Raw genomic sequence first — 22,203 nt, forward strand, 5'->3', positions numbered from 1 at the left:
TGGGGAACCAAGTCCTAGGTTTTGGAGCTTTGATATGAGCTTGGCTGGGATTATGGTGTTGAAGGCGGAGCTGTAGTCAATAAATAGGAGTCTGATGTAGGAGTCATTGTTTTCAAGATGCTCTAGGGATGAGTGTAGAGCCAGGGAAATGGCATCTGATGTGGACCGGTTGCAGCGGTATGCGAATTGCAGTGTTTCAAGGCGTTCTGGGAGTACGGAGGTGATGCGCTTCATGATCAACCTCTCGAAGCACTTCATTACGACTGAAGTCAGGGCCACTGGACGGTAGTCATTGAGGCACGTTGCCTGGTTTTTCTTTGGTACCGGTATGATGGTGGTCTTCTTGAAGCAGGTGGGGACCTCGGAGTGGAGTAGGGACAGGTTAAAGATGTCCGCAAATACCTCTGCCAGTTGGTCCACGCAGGCTCTGAGTGCACGACCAGGAATCCCTTCCGGGCCCATCGCCTTCCGAGGGTTCACTTTCAGGAAGGCCAATCTGACTTCGGAAGCTGTTATGGTGGGTATGGGCGAATTATGGACTCCTGGGGCACTCGCCAGCAGATTGTTGGTTACCTGCTCGAACCGAGCATAGAATGCATTGAGTTCATCAGGGAGGGCTGCGCTGCTGCCAGAGATACTGTTCGACTTCGCTTTGTAGCCTGTTATGTAGTTTAGTCCCTGCCACAACCGCTGAGAGTCTGTCTGTGACCCTAGCTTGGTTTGTTATTCTCTCTTGGCATCTCGGATGACTTTGCTAAGATCGTACCTGGATTTCTTGTATAGGTCAGGATCATCTGTCTTGAACGCCTCAGATCTGTCCTTCAGTAAGGAGTCAATCTCGCGATTGAGCCATGGTTTCCGGTTGGGGAACGCACATACTGCTTTCTTTGGCACGCAGTCGTCCACACATTTGCTGATGAAGTCTGTGACGGTGGTGGCATACTCATTTAAGTTGGTCACTGAGTTCTTAAATATGGACCAGTCCACTGTCTCTTAAGCAGTCACATCAGAGCTCTTCGGTCTCCTTGGACCAGCACTGCACAACCTTCTTAGCTGGATTCTCCCGCTTGAGTTTCTGCTTGTATGCTGGGAGAAGGAGCACCGTCTTATGGTCTGATTTCCCAAAGTGCGGTCGGGGGATGGAACGGTAGGCGCCCTTGATTTTTGAGTAGCATTGGTCAAGAGTGTTGTCGCCCCTGGTTGGACAGGAGATGTGCTGGTGGAATTTTGGCAGTACACTCTTGAGGTTGGCCTTGTTGAAGTCTCCAGCCACGATGAACAAGGCCTCCGGGTGTTCTGTTTCGTAGTTGTTTATAACTGTGTATAGTTCGTCCAGTGTGCAATAGATACAAGAGCCTCGGAGGAAAACACTTCTTAAAGAAAACCTCCAAACAGCACAAATAGATAACTGCGCTGCTCAGCTTAGCACTGAGAACTGAGAGCACAAAGAAAGGCACAAAACAAAGACCAGTGAGAGTGAAATCATGGTACAAAGAAGTCGCTTTGACGACTTGCACAGCAGGAGCTGGAGAAAACAGAAGGACTGTCAGCCTGGAACTGACAACATTTTGAGACATTGTCACAGGTTCTGAGTTTTGCTCCTCTGACAAAACACAAAAACAAGACATTTACTTCCAACGGATTCCTGCCCTTTCTACATTATTCACTGTTCTGGAGTCCCTCTTTGGTTTTCTATAATCTGATGTCCCTGCCAAATGTCTAAACCTCCCCCCCGATAGTTCTAGTTAACCTGCCTGAGGGGGCATTGGTCCCAGTCCTGTGGGTGGCACGGTAGCCCAGTGGTTAGCATTGTTGCTTCACAGTGCCAGGGTCCCAGGTTTGATTCCTGGCTTGGGTCACTGTCTGCGGAGCCTGCATGTTCTCCCTGTGTCTGCGTGGGTTTCCTCCGGGTGCTCCGGTTTCTTCCCAAAGTCCCAAAAGACGTGCTGCTAGGTCATTTGGACATTCTGAATTCTCCCTCAGTGTACCCGATCAGATGCCGGAATGTGGCGACTAGGGGCTTTTCACAGTAACTTCATTGCAGTGTTAATGTAAGAAACATTATGTATGAAAAAAAAGGTGGAACTTGTTCAACTATCACAGATTCCTTTTCACCCAGAACATCCCAATGCATGAGGAATTAAAAGCCCTCTCTCCTGCACCACGTCTCCAGCTACACATTCATCTGCACTGTCTTCCTGTTTCTGTGCTCTCTGTGCATTCTACACTGACCTGATCCCCACCATCTACATGTTGGCGATGTATCTGTCCATGACAGCCTTAGAATGAGTGATCACCGCACAGTTCTTGATAAGACCAAGTCCAGTCTTCACGCTAGGGGTAGTATTGTATGGCACAACCACCATGCTAAGCAGGTTAATCAAAAATAGATCTAAGAGGTTCAAAACTGGGCATCCAGAAGGCATTGTGGGCCATCAACATCAGCAGAATTGCAAGCATCCACAATCTGTCACCTCATGGTCCAGCTTATCCCTCACACTGCCATTACTATCAAGCCAGGTGACCATCCCTAGGATGATGAGAACCGCAGAAGAATATAACAGGAGCAGCACCAGACACACATAAAACTGAGGTGCCAACCTGCTGAAGTCACAACAGGGACTACATTCACGCTGAACAATATATAAGCAGTAGTTCATAGACTGAGCCAAGTCATCCCACAACCAATTGATCAGATCAAAGCTCTGAAAGCCTGACATATCTACTGCAAAGGAAGGTGGATCACTGAACAGCTGGCAGGAGGATGAGTATCCATAAACCTCCCCTCCCTCAATGATGATGAGGTCCAGCACATGTGTACAAAAGACAAGGCTGAGGAATTTGCAACCACCTTCAGCTGGAAGTATGGAATGTATAATTGATTTCAGCCTGATCCAAAGTTTTATGCTATCTCATATATCAGACTTCAGTTGTGCTTATTCACTCTTGGTAATGTGAAGAGATGGCCGAGATTATTCGTTTCAGCCACGGCTTCTAGTCCTGACAACATTCTGACAGTAATGCTGAAGACCTGTGCTCCTGAACAAGTTGCACCCTCTGCCAAGCCATTCCAGTACAGCTCCAACTCTGGCATCCACCCAACAATGTGAAAATTTGCCCATTCACAACAAGCCGGGCAAATCTAATCCGGCTAATTAGGGCCTCATAAATGTACTCGCTATCATCAGCAAAATGGTGGTAGGTGCCATTGACAATGCTATCAAGTAACTTAGTCACCAATAACCTGCTCACCGATGTCAGTTTGGGTTCCACCAGGTGCAATTGACCCCAGACCTCATTAGTCTTGGTCCAAACGTGGACAAAAGAACGGAATCCCGGGGGCGGGGCAAGAGTCTCTGCCCTTGGCATCAAGGCAGCATTTAATCAAGTGAAGCATCAAGGGTCCTTAGCAAAATTGACATCAACGGGAACTAGGGGGGGAAACTCTCCTCTGGTTGCAATTATATCAAGCATAAAGGAAGTCGGTCATGGTCGTTGGAGGTCAATCACCTCTGCCCCAGGATATTGCTGTAAGAGCTCCTCAGGGTAGAGTCCTAAGCTAAACATTTTCACCCGTTTCATCATTGATCTTCCCTCCAACAAAAGGTCAGAAGTGGGGATACTGACTGGTGATTGCACAGTGCTCTGTTCCATTTCCAACCCCTCAGATGCTGAAGCAGTCCCTGTCCACATACAGCAAGATTTGAACATCATGCATCCTTGGACTGACAAGTGACAGGTAATATTCACACCACAAATGCAATGATTATCTCCAGCAAGAGGGAGAATATCTTCCCACTAACATCCAGCGAAATTCACCTTCATCAACATCCTCGGGGTATCTACTTACCAGCTGAACTGGATCAGTCACATAAAAGCCTTGGCAACCAGAGCAGGTCAGAGGTTAAGCATTCTTCAGCGTACTGACTCGAAATGTCTCTCTTAAGACACAAGTCAAAAGTGTAATGGAATACTCTCCATGTGCTGAGATGAGTGCAGCTCTCACAACATTCAAAAAGCCTGACATCATTCAAGACAAAGCAGTCTATTTGATCAGCAGTCTAGTTATCACCTTAATTCTCAAGATTACTATCTGCAGGATGCACTTCAGCAATACTCAAGTTTTCTCTCGGGCACCTTGCAATCCCATGACCTCCAGTACCGACAGATTCCCAAACTATTTTAAATATGACCACATTTTAACATTTGAAACTTAGCATGGCCCCAGACAGCGACAAAAACAAATTAGAAATAAAGTAGCAAAACAACTTTTAGTATGTGATTACAGTTTGCATATTGTGGATCAACATTTAATAATACATCATATAAATATGAAAATGTGTTCTTAGAGTACTTTGTAAAAATGATAATATTTTATGTATTCATGTCAGCTTCAGCCAAGATTTCTGTATCTCCCCCAGTGACAGGAGATTCGGCGAAGTCACTCTCTTTCTCCCCCGTGTATACAAAGTAATCAGCCCCTTTCCCCATGCACGTTGTAATCAGTCACACACACCCACCACACACACACTCTCCCGGTTTTTGTGCAATCGATCAGTGAGTCATTGAGTTACACTTGCCTATCTCTGCCTGCGCCAATTCAGTGTACCAACATCCCGGGCCAGCTCAGCGCTCACTGCTGAGAGTGAGAGGCGAAATAGCTCTTTGAGATCACCATCCGCCCCATGCTGTTTGGTGCCAACAGCCAGCGTGTCTAGGGCTGTCCCGCCAGAATCGCCTCTCCGCAATCGCCATCAGTGGCCGGAGGGGACGGGGACGACATGACCCAAATTGCTATCTGTGTGGCCCCATTGAGGTTCACAACCCACAGTTTGGGAACCCCCGACAAAGAACAAAGACAGCAGGTGCATGAGAACACCAGAATCTCCAGGTACCTCTCTATGTCACACCCATCCTGATTTGGGTGTATATCGTCATTCTGTCACCAACACTCAGTCAAAATTCAAGAATTCTTTACCCATTAGCATTGGACAACTAGAATTGGGAAATAATGTCAACTTCGGTAAGAACCGCTATATCAGTGGAATGAGTATATTAAAAGTAACACTTACTCGCATGTTTGTCGGCGAGTGCAATAAGACTGCTTGAAATGTCACGTCTCCGGTAAAAACAAACGCACTTTGCTTCCACATTGCCGTTGACAGTCTGAAATAGTGAAAAAAAGGGCCCTGAGGATAATTGAATCACACAAATGCCGCAGTGAAATAGTGACTAGACAGGGCTCTGAAGACAACTGGTACAGACAATGTTAGCATTAAACAGTAAGGGAGCAGATGTTCCCTGGCACACACCAATGTAACCTTCTGGTAACTTACTCAAGTGGCCATTCTTCACAGGTAAGCCTACACATTTGTGAGCTGGTCATTCAACGATGGAGGCCACACACTCTGCCCTCACCCCACAGAAGATAGTCCATGAACGAATATTTTTTTTTAAAAATCACAAACAGGGAATATGCCTTATTTGATTTTTTTTCCCCTCACTTTGGAGATACTACTGAGAGTTATTCCTTCCCCTCGCCTGGTTCTGCACAGAATCTGGCTGGAATCAACTAACGCAACAGGACATCAGAACTAGCACATAAAAGGTGATGCTTAAAAGGTTTCTCTATCCATCAGGGGCTCAATTAACCCTCGGGATGAAGTGCAGGACATATCAAAATGCGAGAGCTTCAATCTGTGCTGAGTTAATTCTATCACTGGATGTCGCACCATAACAACAACTTGCAATGATGTGGCACCTTTAATGTAAGAAAACATCTCCGGGTACTTCACAGGAGAGATTACAGAACAAAATTTGACATTGACAAAGAACAAAGAGATAGGAGCATACGTTGACCATATCACCCATCGAACCTGTTCCACCACTCAATATCATCATAGCTGATCTTGGGATTTAATCTACTTTTCCTCCTGCTCCCCATATCCCTTGATTCATTAGAGACCAAACATCTGTCTATCCCAGCCTTAAACGTATGCAACGATGGAGCATCCACAACCCTTGGGAGTGGAGAGTACCAAATTTTCACAACTACTTGATTGAAGAAATTTCTCCTCATCTCAGTCCTATAAGATCTGCCCCTTATCCTGAGACTGTGCCCAGTGTTTTAGATTCCCCATTGGAAACAATCTCTCAGCGTCTGCCCTGTCAAACCCCCTCAGAATCTTGGATGTTGTAAGGCAATTGTCTCGCATTCCCCAGACAATATAGACCCAGTTTACTCAGTCTTTCATCACAGACAAGCTCCTCATCCCAGGGGCCAATTTAGTGAACCTTCACTGCAGTGCCTCCAATGTTTATATGGAGATCAAAACTGCACACACAATTCCAGATGTGATTTTACTAAAGCCCTGTACAATTTTAGCAAGACTTATTTAATTCGGTACTCCAACCCCCTCTACATAGAGGTCAACATGCCATTTGATTCCTAATTGCTTGCGAGATCTGCATGCAACCTATTGCACTCCTTGTACGAGCCCACCCAAGTCTATCTGGACATTAACACTTATAAGCTTCTCATCTTCCAAACAATATTCTGCTTTTCCATTCTTATTTTTTTATAAATGTTTTTTATTGGGTTTTTGAACAAAGTATATTTACAGTTATGCGTCAGGCTGAGCCTTGCGCACGTGGAGGTGGAGTTGACCCTATGCAGTGCTCCACTCCAGAGTCCCCACCCCATTTCAATCCCCAGGTCTTCCTCCCATTTCTTTCTTGTTGCGTCCAGTACGGTGTCAGCCCTTTCTACCAGTTGCTCATACATGTCGCTACAGTTCCCTTTATCTAGGATGCTTGCGTTCAGTAACTCTTCCAGTAATGTCTGTCGTGGCGGTTGTGGGTGCGTCTTTGTCTCCTTTCGTAGGACGTTTTTGAGTTGCAGGTACCTTAGCTCGTTCCCCCTGGCTAGCTGGAATTTCTCCTTCAGTTCGTCCAGAGTTGCGATCCTGCCATCCGTATATAGGTCCCTAACTGTCAGTGTCCTTCCATCCTATCCCCACCTTTTGAAGGTGGCGTCAATCAGTGCTGGTGTGAATCTATGGTTGTTGCAGATGGGAGCTTTGTCCGACATTTTGGTCAGGCCAAATTGCTGCCGTAGTTGGTTCCAGGACTGGAGGGTGGCTATCACCACCGGGCTGCTGGAGTGTTTTTTGGGTGGGGATGGGCGTGCCGCCATGGCGAGGGCCCGGAGGGAGGTCCCCTTGCAGGAGGCCTCCTCCGCAAGCTTCTGGCTCCTTGATCCAACCCCTTATTCGCTCGGCTGTCATCGCCCAGTGGTAGAATTGTAGGTTTGGCAGGACTAGCCCCCCCGGATGTTGTTTTTTGTAGGACCTTCATTGGGATCCTAACATTCTTCCCCTCCCCCATACAAACTCCATGTTTAGTTTGTCTACTGCTTTGAAAAATGCCTTGGGGATGTAGATCGAGATAGATCTAATAGATCTAAGTAGGAAGAGGTACCTGGGCAGTACGTTAATTTTGATCGTCTGCACTCTCCACGCGAGGGAGTGTGTTCCATCTTTGCAGGTCCTTTTTTACTTCCTCTATCAGACTGGTGAGGTTCCATTTGTGGATTCCTTTCCAGTCATGGGCTATTTGGATCCCCAGGTAGCGGAATTTGTGTCGGGCTTCTTTAAACAGCAGTCCCATTAGTGCTGCCCCACCTACTTGTGGGTGTACCGGGAAGATCTCGCTTTTGCTGTCTTCAGATCATCACTGTCTTCTTGTGATGTACCGGAGGACTGGAGAATAGCCAATGTTGTTCCTTTGTTTAAGAAAGGGTAGCAAGGATAATCCAGGGAACTACAGGCCGGTGAGCCTTATGTCAGTGGTAGGGAAATTACTGGAGAGAATTCTTCGAGACAGGATCTACTCCCATTTGGAAGCAAATGGACGTATTAGCGAGAGGCAGCACCGTTTTGTGAAGGGGAGGTCGTGTCTCACTAACTTGATAGAGTTTTTCGAGGAGGTCACAAAGATGATTGATGCAGGTAGGGCAGTGGATGTTGTCTATATGGACTTAGGTAAGGCCTTTGACAAGGTCCCTCATGGCAGACTGGTACAAAAGGTGAAGTCACACAGGATCAGGGATGAGCTGGCAAGATGGATACAGAACTGGCTAGGTCATAGAAGGCAGAGAGTAGCAATGGAAGGGTGTTTTTCTGATTGGAGGCTGTGACTAGTGGTGTTCCGCAGGGATCAGTGCTGGGACCTTTGCTGTTCGTAGTATATATAAATGATTTGAAGGAAAATGTAACTGGTCTGATTAGTAAGTTTGCAGAAGACACAAAGGTTGGTGGAATTGCGGATAGCAATGAGGACTGTCAGAGGATACAACAGGATTTAGATCATTTGGAGACTTGGGCGGAGAGATGGCAGATGGAGTTTAATCCGGACAAATGTGAGGTCATGCATTTTGGAAGGTCTAATGCAGGTAGGGAATATACAGTGAGTGGCCGAACCCTCAAACTTATTGACAATCAGAGAGATCTAGTTGTACAGGTCCACAGGTCACTGAAAGGGCCAACGCAGGTGGAGAAGGTAGTCAAGAAGGCATACGGCATGCTTGCCTTCATTGGCCGGGACATTGAGAATAAAAATTGGCAAGTCATGTTGCAGCTGTATAGAACTTTAGTCAGGCCACACTTGGAGTATAGTGTTCAATTCTGGTTGCCACACTATCTGAAGGATGTGGAGGCTTTAGAGAGGGTGCAGAAGAGATTTACCAGGATGTTGCCTGGTATGGAGGGCATTAGCTATGAGGAGAGGTTGAATAAACTCGGTTTGTTCTCACTGGAACGACGGAGGTTGAGAACTGATAGAGGTCTACAAAATTATGAGGGGCATAGACAGAGTGGATAGTCAGAGGCTTTTTCCCAGGGTAGAGAGGTCAATTACTAGGGGGCATATGTTTAAGGTGCAAGGTTTAGAGGAGATGTATGAGGCAAGTTTTTTTACACAGAGGGTAGTGGGTGCCTGGAACTCGCTGCCGGAGGAGGTGGTGGAAGCAGGGACGATAGTGACATTTAAGGGACATCTTGACAAATACATAATTAGGATGGGAATAGAGGGATACGGACTTGGAAGTGCAGAAGATTTTAGTTTAGACGGGCAGCGTGATCAGCGCAGGCTTGGAGTGCTGTACCTTTCTTTGTTCTTTGCTCATGTTGAGTTTGTAGCCCGAGAAGGCGCCAAACTCTTTCAGGAGCACGATAATTCCGTTCATGCTGCTTTGTGAGTCCGAAATGTGGAGGAGCAGGTCATCTGCATAGTGAGAGACTCTGTGCTCCCTGCCACCCCTTCGGATCCCCCTCCAGCTTTTTGCTGTTCTGAGAGCAATTGCTAATGGCTCGATCACTAGAACGAACAGCAGCGGGGACAGTGGGTATCCTGCTTTTCCATTGTTTTGACCAAAGTGTACATTTTCACATTTCCCCCCCATTATATACCACCTTCCATCTTGTTGCCACTCACTTAACCTGCCTATTTTTCTCTGCAGCCTCTGTGTCCTCCCCGCAGCTTACCTTTCCTTAACTTTGTACAGTGAGCAAACTCAGATACCTTACTCCGTCTTTTCATAGAAATCATGAACATAGATTGTAAATAGCTGGGGCCCCAGCACTTGATCCTTGCAGAACTCCACAGCCTGCCAACTTGAAAATGCCCTGTTTATGCCCACTCTTTGATTCTTGTCCCGAACCAAACCTATATCCATGCTAATACATTACATCCAACTCCCTGGGTCCTTAACGTACCTATAATTGTTTTGTGCGGCACCTTAGTGAATGAGATTTGGAGATTCAGGTATACAACATCTACTGGCCCCCCTTCATCTCCTTCTTTTCTTTAAAACCTGTGTTACATTTGCCAACTTCCAATTTGATGGGACCATTCCAGAGTCAAAGGAATTTTGGAAAGTTATAGCAAGTGTTTCAACAATTTCTGCAGCTATTATTGGAGTGCTTTGAAGAAGTCACATATTCTGTGGATGAAGGGGAACTAACTACTGGATGTACTGTACTTAGATTTCCTGAAGTCATCTGATACGGTGCCACATCAAAGGTTATTGCGTAAAATAAAATTTCATGGTGTCGGGGGTAACACATTGGCATGCTTGAAGATTGGTGAGCTAACAGGAAGAGAGGGTTGGCATAATGGATCTTTTTCCAGTTGACAGGATGAGAGGAGTGTTGCGTGCCACAGGGATCAGTGCTGGGGCCTCAATTTTTTTACAATTTATATAAATTACTTGGATGAAGGGATTGAAGGTATGGTGGGTAAATTTGCTGATGACACAAAGATAGGTAGGGAAGTAATTGTGAAGAGGATGCAAGGAGGCTACAAAAGGACATAATGTCCTGGTGCATGAATCACAAAAAGCTGGCGTACAGATACAGCAAGTAATTTGGAAAGCTAACGGAATGTTATTGTTTATTGTGAGGGGGATTGAATACAAAAGTAGAAGGGTTATGCTTCAATTGTGCAGGGCATTGGTGAGACAACAGCTGGAGTATTGGTCTTCTTATTTAAGGAAAGATGTAAATGCATTAGAAGCAGTTCAGAGAAGATTTACTAACTAATACTAGGAATGGGCAGGTTGTCTTATGAGGAAAGGTTGGAGATGTTTTGTATCCTCTGGAGTTTGAAGAGCAGGAGGCGACTTGATTGAAACATGTACGGTCCTGAGGGGTATTGACAGGGTGGATGTGGAGAAGATGGTTCCCCTTGTTGGAGAATCTGGAACTAAGGAATACTGTTCAAAAATAAAGGGTTGCTCACTTAAGACAGAGATGAGGAGAAATGTTTTCTCACAGAGGGGCGCGATTTTCTGGAACTCTCTTCCTTAAAAGGTAGAGGAAGCAGAGATTTTGAATATTTTTAAGGCAGAGCTAAATAGATTCTTGATTAACAAGGGGGTAAAAGGTTAACGGGGACAGACAGGAACGTGGGCTTAAAGTTACAAGCAGATCAGCCATGATCTCATTGAATGATGGGGAAGGCTCGAGGGGCAGAGAGGCCTACTCCTGCTCCTAATTCATAAGTTTGTATCTCTTTTGGAACCTTAGAATGTAGGCCATCAGGGGGCAGGGATTTGTTGGATGTTAGTCCATTAAGTGTCACCAATACTTCTACGTTGCTTTGAATTACCTTAATTTTCCTCTCGGTTACCCTCCAATTCCAGTATGCAACTTGGGTCTTCTACTGTGAAGACAGACGTAAAGTATTTGCTGAATGCCTCTGTCATTTCCTCATTCCGCATGATGCTTTCTGCTGTCTCTGCTTCTCAGAGACCACTATTTATTTGAGCTACTCTCTTCCTTTTTATATATGTATAAAAGCTCTTACAATCTGTTGTATATATTCCTGGCTAGTTTGCACTCATATTCCAATTTTTCCCTTTTTATCAACTTTTTGAGGTTTTGTTGGTTTCTAAAAAAACTCCCAATCCTCAGACATACTGTGATTTTTTTTTTGATTTTTTTTTTTTTGCAACCTTCTAAGCCAACATTCTGAGTACGCCACAGGTGGGTCCATCTTAAGAGTTTTTGTTTTTCAATGGAATGTATTTTGGTTGAACATTTTGAATTGTTTTTTAAAGATCCCCCAATGTTTATTTACTGCTACACCTTTCAGTCTATTTATCCAATCAACCGAAACCAGTTCTTCCCTCACAACTGTGCAATTGATGTGGAGATGCCGGCGTTGGACTGGGGTGAGCACAGTATGAAGTCTTACAACACCAGGTTAACGTCCAACAGGTTTATTTGGAATCACGAGCTTTCAGAGTGCAGCTCCTTCATCAGGGTGAGTGAAGAGGTGGGTTCCACAAGCACACATATAGACAAAGTCAATGATGCAAGATGATACTTTGAATGTGAGTCTTTGCAGGCAATTAAGTCTTTAGAGGTCCAGACAGTGCAACTGGAGAGAGGGATAATCACAGGTTAAAGAGGTGTGAATTGTCGCAAGCCAGGACAGTTGGTAGGATTTTGAAAGCCCAGGCCAGATGGTCGGGGGTGAATGTAGTGAGACATGAACCAAGGTCCTGGGTGGGGACGTACTCATGTGTGCGGAACTTGTCTATAATTTTCTGCTCGGCGATTTTGCGTTGTTGTGCGTCCTGAAGGACGCCTTGGAGAACGCTTACCCGAAGATCAGAGGCTGAATGCCCTTGGCTGAAGTGTTCCCCGACTGGAAGGGAACATTCCTGCCTGGTGATTGTTGTGCAATGTCCGTTCATCCGTTGTTGCAGCGTCTGCATGGTCTCGCCAATGTACCATGCCTCAGGACATCCTTTCCTGCAGCGTATGAGGTAGACAACGTTGGCCGAGTCGCACGAGTATGTACCAAGACCTGGTGGGTGGTGTTCTCACGTGTAATGGTGGTATCCATGTCGATGATCTGACACGTCTTGCAGAGGTTTCCATGACAGGGTTATGTGGTGTCGTGGTCACTGTTCTCCTGAAGACTGGGTAGTTTGCTGCAAACAATGGGTCTGTTTGAGGTTGCGCGGGTGTAGGGATGGCCTTGGCAAGATGTTCGTCTTCACCAATGACATGTTGAAGGCTCCGAAGAAGATGCCGTAGTTTCTCCGCTCCGGGGAAGTACTGGATGACGAAGGGTACTCTGTTGGTTGTGTCCCGTGTTTGTCTTCTGAGGAGGTCAGTGTGCTTTTTTGCTGTGGCGCATCGGATGAGTCTAGTGCTATATCCCGATCTTACGAGGGCATCTTTCAGCAGCTCTAGATTTCTGTTACGTTCCTCCTCATAAGGGCTTGTCCATAGGGGATGGCTTCTTTAATCCCACCATCAGACTCAACATGGACTACTCTCCGGCATCGGTTGCAATGTTGGACACACGCATCTCCATCAAGGACGGTCACCTCAGCACTTCACTTTACCGTACGCCCACGGATAACCTCACGATGTTCCACTTCCCCAGCTTATTTTTAAGCAGTTTGCAATGGAATTGGCCCCCGACTTGTTGGGTATGTTTAGTGAGGCGGTGGAAAGGGGGAAGCTGCTGGCTACATTGGCGCAGGCGTCAAGCTCATTGATCCTGAAAACGGGGAGGGACCACTGGAACACAGACGTGAAAATTCTGGCAAAGGTGTTGGCGTGCAGGTTAGAGGGGTGTGTTCCGGAGCTGGTTTAGGAGGACCAAACAGGTTTTGTGAAGGGGAGGCAGCGCTCTAGTAATATTAGGTAGTTGTTAAATGTAATTAGGAGTCTGTAAGAGGGGCGAGAGCCAGACGTGATTGTGTCCATGGAGTCAGAGAAGACATTTGGTTCGGTAGAGTGGAGGTACATGTTTGAGGTTCTGCGAAGGTTTGGGTTCGGGCTGAGGTATGTGGCGTGGGTTCGATTGTTGTATGCATCCCCCATGGCTGGGGTGCAAACGAACAAAACAAGTTCAGGGTATTTTGGGTTGGATAGGAGGACGAGGCAGTGTGCCTGCTGTCGCCATTGCTATTCGCATTAGTGATCAAGCCCTTGGCAACTCCCCTCCAGGCGTCGGCCGAGGGATTGTGAGGGGGGTTAAGGGAGCACCAGGTATCACTGCATTCGGACGATCCGTTGCTGTTTGTTCAGACCCGCCGGAGAGTATGGGCAGAATTATGGTTTGTTGGAGAGATTTGGTGCCTTTTCAGGTTATAAACTGAACGCAGGGAAAAGTGAGGTGTTTCCAGTGAACATGACCGGGGAGCGGTCTCGGTATCTGAGAATTCAGGTAATCGCATGTCTGGAACTTGACGGGTTAGGGGAAGAGGTCAAGGGGGATCTTAAAAGGTGGATTTCCTCCGGGTGCTCTGGTTTCCTCCAGCGGTCCAAGGATGTTCAGGTTAGGTGGACTGGCCATGCTAAATTGGCCCTTAGGGAGGAGTTACAGGGAGGGGGTTTGAGCCTGCATGGGATTGTCTTTCGAAGTGTCAGTGTAGACCCGATGGGCCGAATGGCCTCTTTCTGCACTGATTCTATGCTGCACTTGACATTGGTGGAGAGGGTGCAGGTGGTGACATTGTATGGGCTGCCAAGGTTTCCGTTTGTTTTCAGACCCTTCCGATGTTTCTCCCCAAAGCTTTTGTCCAGAAGGTAAAGGCACTGATCTCGGCATTCATGTGGGTGGGGAAGGTGGGGAAGGTACCGAGGGTGAGGAGGACTCTTCTACAAAGGCAGAGAGGTGGGTTGGCACTCCCGAATCTGATCCACTATTATTGGGCAGCAAATGTGGAGACGGTGAGGCATTTGTTGGGGGGCAGCAAAGTGGATCAGGTTGGAGGAAGAGACCTATAAGGACTCGTGATTGAGGGTCAACTTGTGACGGCCATGTTGCCGTTGACTCCGAGGAAGAACACGGGGAGTCTGGTGGTAGTCGGCTATTAAGATTTGGAATCAACTGAGGAGGCACTTGAAATTGGATCAAATGTTGCTCGTTGATGCCACTGCGTGGACATTGTAGGTTTATGGCAGGGTGGAGGATGGGATATACAGGTGGTGGAGGGAGGAGGTGTTGGAGCAGGTCAGGGATAGGGACGGCATGTTAGTATTGTTACTTCGCAGCGCTTGGGACCCAGGTTCGATGCCCGGCTTGGGTCACTGTCTGCGCGGAGTCTGGCAGGTACGGGACTTTGCACGTAAGGCGCTATCTACCTTCAGGAGTTCCGGTGGCGGCCATGGAGTGAAAGGTCACACTTTTGGCAGCTCCCGCTCATGGTGGTCTTTTTGCGGTTCTGATGCCGGATTGTTGGAGGAATTTTGTGAGGTAAAGGTGTAGAAGCAGGAACAGCTGCAGGTGACCCCCAGTTTATGGAGCTGCTGCCCAGGAAAAATCGGAAAAGGAGGAATCAGAAGTTGGTGGCGAGTGAGAACCAGATTTTGAGTGTGGCAATGGCAGATGCGCAGGGTCCGGCCCCATAAGCTCAGTGGTCAATGAACAAGTCGGTGAGCTTCTTGAATGATAAGTTCTCCCAACAACAGAGATAGTGTGCGGAGCACCTGGCCAGGGCGGTGGACCCGATCAAGGCGGTGGTTGACCGTGTGGAGGCGAGACTGACGACCCAGGGACAGGCGATCCAAAGGTTGGAGGAGCAGGCCGGGGAGCATGAGGAGCACTGTCGATGGCAGCGGAGATCGGGATGCTGCAGGATCAGCACAAGTGACCGTTGGAGAAAGTGGAGGACTTGGAGGACCGCTCACAGAGGCAGAACATCCAGATCGTGGGTCGGCCGGAGGGGAAAGAAGGATCGGATGCTGGTGCGTATGTGGGGAAGATGCTGGAGAAGCTGATGGGGGAAGATGCGTTCGATAAGCCATTGGAGGTGGACCAGGCACACAGGGCACTTATACTTATAGTCCCAGGGGCGTGAACCCCTGAGGGCGATGGTGGTCTGACTCCATTGGTTCTAGACAATGAACGTATTATGAGATGGACCAGGCACACGAAGCGGTGTGTGTGGGAAGATGCCGCAATCCGGGTGTACCAGGACTTGGGAGCAGAACTCACAAAGAGGAGGGCGAGTTTCAATCAGGTCACGTCGACCCTATATGCAAAAGGAATAAAGTTTGGTCCGCTTTACCCGGCCCGTAACCTATGAGGGTCGGGAGCTGTACTATGGCTCGCCAGAGGACATGGTGGACTCTATGAAAGACAATAAACTGACGGGAGAATGAAGACCTTAAACTCTGACTGTGGGGAATTGAGCTATGAGCTATGTTTTGTAAACTTTCAACGTTTAATTTACGAAGTTTGGAACGACGTTTGAGGCTCTGTATATAGATTTTCTTTCTTTTTCCGCTTTTCATTCGGTTCTGTTTGAGGTCAGTTGATTAGATAATACTTTGTTAACGGAGGAGGAGTGGGCTTTTGTGCTCGGACCTTGGGAGGGATTTTTTGTTTGTTTTTGCTTCTTGTCATTGTTTTGAGAGTTGGCATTAAGAGCAGGGGGGAGGGGAGTCAGTGGGGGGGTAGGATGCTAGGTGCCACGGGTGAGGGCTGCCAGGCTAGCTGGGAGAGCTAGTTCATGGAAGCATAGTGGGGGTGAGCTGAAGACCAACATAAGGGGGTGGGGGGATGGGAGCGGGAGGGGGAGGGGTAGACTGCTGACGGGGTGGGGACTTTTAGGGTGGTGGAGGCGAGGAGCTGATGACGGTAGCTGCCGGAGCGCGGGCCAGGTGAGGTGTGGGGCATGGGTCAAGGGCTGGCCTAGGAGAAGCTATGGTTGATTGACAGGGGAGGGGTGGTCACGTGGAATGTTCGTGGACTGAATGGGCCGGTCAAAAGAGCCCTTGTGTCCGCACACTTGAGGCAACTGAAGGCAGACGTGGCCATGCTGCAGGAGACACACTTAAAGCTTGGAGACCAGGTTAGATTGAGGAAGGGATGGGCCGGACAGGTGTTTCACCCGGGGTTGGACTTTAAAACAAGGGGGGTGGCAATTCTGGTCAACGAAAAGGTGGCATTCGAGGTGGGGAAGACAGAGGCAGACCCGGGGGGTAGATTCATCATGGTTAGTTGGAAGCTGAAGGGAATGGCCGTGGTGCTGGTGAATAGAAATGCCCCAAACTGGGATGACGTTGAGTTCATTAGGAGGGTGCTAGGGAAGATTCCAGACCTGGACTCGCACCGACTGATTATGGGGGGGGGATTTCAACACAGTCCTGGATCCGAGACTGGACCGGTCGAGTGTTTATGGACAGAAATTTTCGTGCTGGACAAAACACTGCCGGCGGAGGTGGTGGATACTGAACATTCAGCAATTGTGGTGTCGGACCACACCCCACACTGGGTAAACCTGCGAGTGAGTAAAGGAAAGACCCAGCGGCCGCAATGGAGGTTAGATGTAGGACTACTAGCGGAGGATGAGGTGTGTGAGTGGGTGAGGGAGGCCATTCGGGGTACATAAAGAGTAATGATATGGGTGAGATCTCGGCAGGGGTCGTGTGGGAGGCACTGAAGGCGGTTATCAGGGGGGAGTTCATCTCGATTCGGGCTCACAGGGAGAAGACTGAACGGGCGGAGTTAGACAGGCTGGCAGGTGAAATTTTACAGGTGGACAGGAGGTATGCGGAGTCTAGGGATGAGGGGCTCCTGAAGGAGCGGCAGAGACTGCAAATGGAATTTGGGCTCCTGTCCACAGGTAAGGCAGAGGGGCAACTGTGGAGGGTAAAAGGGGCGGTGTATGAATACAGGGGAAAAGCCAGCAGGATGATGGCACATCAGCTGAGGAAACAGGAGGCGGCGAGAGAAATTGGGAAAGTAAAGGATACAAGGGGGAAGGTGATTGTGGACTCGGAGGGGGTGAACGATGCGTTTCGGGAATTTCATAGCCGACTTTATAAATCGGAACCCCAGCCGGGAAGGAGGGTATGAAATGATTCTTGGGAAGTCTGGAGTTCCCGAGGGTAGACGAGGAGTTGGTGGAAGGCTTGGAAGGCCCAATCGGGCTTGGGGAGGTGATAGACGGACTGGGAGCAATGTAATCGGGTAAGGCTCCGGGACCTGACGGGTACCCGGTGGAGTTTCAAGGCAGGGATGTCCGCTCTCCCCACTACTGTTTGCCCTGGCTTCGAGCCTTTAGCAATGGCCCTTAGGTCATCAAATGTTTGGTGGGGAATAGTGAGAACATAGGGTCTCACTCTACGCAGACAATTTGCTCCTGTACATAACAGACTCGCTGGGGGGAGGTTTGCGGGATTTGACCAAATTCCTGCATTTGGAAAAGATAAAGTACGCCATTGTCCACAATTTGGGGGGGGGGGGGGGGGCTTTGGTAAATACAGGACAAATGGAACTGGGGATATTTTTATAAAAATTGCATAAATTTGTTTGACTTTGTTCTAATAATTGAAATTTTTCTGAATAAAAAAATATATTTTAAAAATCACTTTTGTCCCAGCAATGGCGGAGGTGCAGTTCCATGTGCGTGGTTGGAGGTGCAGGACGGGCTGGGGCATGGGATTTGGGGTATGCTGGATGTCCTGGGGTGACAAGTCAGAATCGAGTGCTATTGGAGACAAAGGAGTCTCTACAAATACATTCAAATGGCAAATTCAACATTTGTCAGGGGGAGCTGACTTCAGTAGGTGCTGGGCTCGGCTAGGTCCGGTGCTGTAATTGGTATCCTGTTGTCCCCTGGAGTCTGGGATGTGTTAAGTAATGGGTTAAGAGACATTGCAATTAGTTGTCTCATTCATGTTAAGTATCCATTAATTGACACTGATATGTAAAGGGGCTTCAGGTGGCCTCTGTCAGGTGATGTATAGTGAGAGATTTGTGCAAAGGCTGTTGGAAGGAAATAAATGTGTGTTTGTGAAAAAGGAGCAGGACTTTAGACTCTTAATATCACAGCAACTAAAACGTATAACAGGATGTTCCTTCTCAAAGGCACTTATTAGGGACATCCTGAGAGGACTGTTCAGTGCACGGGAGCCTGTGGGTGAGCAGAGTCCTGCACTTTGATCATGCTTATGATCGGGATGCTTTCTTATGTGACTGAGCAGTTTTTTCTCTTTCTCATTAATGATGGTAAACATGCACCAGGGGAATACGGACCCCATGGTGGGTCCTGATCCTTTGTATCCTGTGATCCATTTCAGGTAGTTCACCATCTTTTTTTGTTGGGAGGCGTTGGCGGCACTGATTATAATCCGAATATATAGCTGCTGGTCTGCTTCTGGAGGGAATTCCAGGGTTTTGACCATTTGACAATGGGGGAGCAGCAGTATACTCTGAAATCAGGATGGTGTGTGAATTGGAAGGGAACTTGCAAAAGGTGGTTCCTCTAAAGCCGTCATCCTTCTAGGTGGCATAGATTGCATGTCTGGGTGGTGCATCTTGTAGATCGTACATACGGCAGCCATCGTACAGAGCAAGTGCTGATTAAAGTGAAGTGATGAATCAGGTGCCTATTAAGTGAGCTGATTTGTCTTGTATGGCGTCTAAGTTCTTGACTGTTCTTGCAGGAGAACTCATCCAGGCAAATAGAAAGCATTCCAACAAATTTCTAATTTCAGCCTTGTAGATGCTAGAAAGGCTTGAGAGTAAACACGTGAATCACTTGTCCAATTTCTGACCTGTTCTAATAGCCAGAGTTGAGTGAATGTTCTCTGAACAGCTTCCAAAGCATTTATAACCTTTTATAAATAAGGACAACAAAACAGTACACAGTACTATAGATGTGGTCTCATCAACACCCTATACAACTGTAGCAGGACTTCTCCACTTTTATATTCCATTCCCCTTGCAATAAAGGCAAACTTGCCTTCCTAACCACTTGCCATACCTGCATCCTAACTTTTCTTGATTCATGTACCAGGATATCCATATCCCTCTGTAGCTCAAAGTCCTGGAAACCCTCTCCATAGAGATTAAATGCGGTTTTTATATTCTTCCTGTGAAAGAAGACAAGCTCACATTTTCCCACATTATACCCACCACCAAATCTTTGTCCACTCACAAGCTGCCTATATCCCTTTGCAGACACCTGATGCCCTCTTCATAACCTTCTTTCCCACCTATCTTTGTGTCATCAGCAAATTTAGCAATCAGATATTCAGTCCTTTCATCCTTGTCATTGACATAAATAGTAAATAGTTGAGGACCCACCACTGTGGCACTCCACTCGTCACGGCTTGCCAACCACAAAATGACCCATTCATGCCTACTCTTTGCTTCCTGTTAGTTAATTAATCCTCTATCTACACCAACATGTTACTCCGTACCACAGGAGCTCTGATTTTACACAGAAACCTTTGATGTTGCACCTTGTCAAATGTCTTCTGGTAATCTCAGTATAACACACCCATAGGTTCCCCTTTATTCACCTTGCTTGTTATTTCCTCAAAAGGTCTCCAATAAATTAGTTATACATGATTTCCCTTTCACAAACCTTGTGATTCTTCCGAACCGCATTGAGATTTTCTAAATGCCCCGTTATAACTTCCCCAACAATAATTCTCCTTCGATGGATGTTAAGCCAACCAGCCTGAAGTTTCCTGCTTTCTGTTTCCCTACTTTCTTGAATAGAGGAATCACATTTGCTATTTTCCAATCTGATGGAACTTTCTGGAATCTAGGGAATTTTGGAAAATTAAAATCAATGCATCCACTGTCTCTCTCAGCAGCCACTTTAAGACCCTAGGATCATCAGACCTAGGACTTGTCAACTTTTAGTTCGAATAATTTTCTCAGTACCCTTTCCTTGGTAACTAATTGTTCAAAGTTCCTTCATCCCTTTCACTTCCTGATTCACAAATATTTCTGGGATGTTACTTGCACCCCCCACATTGAAGACAGGTGCAAGATATCTGTTCAATTCATCCGCCATTTCTTTATTTCTCCATTATTACTCGCTGGAGGACCAATGCTCACTTACTTTTCTTTTTTAAATATTCTTACTATTTGTTTATATATTTCTAGTTAGCTTTCTCTTGTACCCTAATTTCTCCCTCCTTGTAAATCTTTTAACCACTGTTTGCTGATCAATATATTCTGTCCAATCTTCTGACCTGCTACTCATCTTTGCAGAATCATATGCTTTTTCTTTTAATTTGATACAATCTTTAACTTCTTTATTAGCCATGGGTGGTCTGTCCTTCCCTTAGTCTTCCTTTCTCACTGGAATATATATTTTCTGAGTATTCTGAAATATTTCATTAAATGTCTACCACTGCATCTCCACTGACCTATCCCTTAACCTGGTTTCCCGTTCACAGTTCTGTCTTATGCCCTCATAAATACCCTTACTTAAGTTAAGTTTAAAACACTGGGCTTAGATCACCTTCGGGCAGCTTCATGAGATTATTAATTGATCCTGACTCATTGCACATCGTCGGATCTAGTATAACCCGTTCTCTCGTCGGTGCTAAAATCTGCTAATCTAAGAGACTATCCCAAAATTACTCTACAAGCTCATCATCCAGACTACCTTTATTAATCTGATCTATCCAGTCTGTATGTAGATTGAAATCACCCATGATTAGCACCATACCTTTCTCACAATCCCCCAATATATCTTGTATACCCCATTACAGTGTGGCTGCTGCTAGGGGGCCCATAAACCGCCACAAGTGACCTTTACCACTTCTCATCTCTACCGAAACTTGATATCCAGAACTAAGGTCATCTCTCTATACTATCCCAATGCGGTCCTTAATTAACAGAGCTATTCTTCCATCTTTTTCCAGTTTCCTGTCCTTCCTAAGTGCCATGCAACCTTGAATATTCAGGCCTCAGTCTTTTTTTTAAGGTGTGGAGATGCTGCCGTTGGACTGGGGTGAGCACAGTAAGAAGTCTTACAACACCAGGTTAAACTCCAACAGGTTTGTTTCAAACACTAGCTTTCGGAGCACTGCTCCTTCCTCAGGTCAGGAAGGAGCCTGTGGAAGCAGCAGTGCTCCGAAAGCTAGTGCTTGAAACAAACCTGTTGGACTTTAACCTGTTTTTTTTTTTTAATTTAAGAGTACCCAATAAATTATTTCTTTAAATCTTTCATTACCTTGTCACATCTTCCCAAACTTGATCCCTTGTCTCCACTATATAGTTTCGAACCAATGTGACTCTCCAGGACACTGGTCCCAGCACGGTTCAGGTGAAGAACATCCCAACAGTTCACTTCCCACTTTCCCCATCACTGCTGCCAGTGCCCCATGAGTTGAAAGCCATTTCTCCCACACCCATCTTTGAGCCACATAATTAACTTTCTAATCTGATTTACCCTACACCAATTTATCATGGCTCAGGTAGTAATCCAGAGCTTATTACTTTATTACCTTCCACTCAGAATACAGTCTGTACTCTTGCTGTTCTCAGTGCTCCATCCAAGCAGTGTTCAGCATGTAGAAATGCTAATCCATCAATTGAGGGATGGCAGGGGCGGCACGGTGGTGCAGTGGGTAGCACTGCAGTCTCACGGCGCCAAGGTCCCAGGTTCGATCCCGCTCTGGGTCACTGTCCGTGTGGAGTTTGCACATTCTCCCCGTGTTTGCGGGGGTTTCACCCCCACAACCCAAAGATGTACAAGGTAGGTGGATTGAATATGCTAAATTGCCCCTTAATTGGAAAAAAATAATTGGGTACTCTAAATTTATTTTACAAAATTGAGGGAGGGCAGCAGGTGGTAATCAGCAGGAGGTATCATAGAATTTACAGTGCAGAAGGAGGTCATTCGGCCCATCGAGTCTGCAC

The 22,203-nt window shown here is 46.8% G+C and overlaps 1 protein-coding gene across 1 annotated transcript in view; it reads right to left on the bottom strand.

The window, feature by feature from the left end:
• The window catches only part of LOC140397998 (metastasis-associated protein MTA1-like), a 252,536-nt gene that overhangs the window by 227,754 nt on the left and 2,579 nt on the right, over positions 1-22,203 (bottom strand). Inside the window, exon 2 of the mRNA XM_072486239.1 lies at positions 5,073-5,166. The gene's annotated coding sequence lies outside the window, so the exon portion shown is untranslated. The remainder of the gene's footprint in view (positions 1-5,072; positions 5,167-22,203) is intronic.

The sequence above is a fragment of the Scyliorhinus torazame genome, chromosome 2 (assembly GCF_047496885.1).
Source record: "Scyliorhinus torazame isolate Kashiwa2021f chromosome 2, sScyTor2.1, whole genome shotgun sequence".
Taxonomy (NCBI): domain Eukaryota; kingdom Metazoa; phylum Chordata; class Chondrichthyes; order Carcharhiniformes; family Scyliorhinidae; genus Scyliorhinus; species Scyliorhinus torazame.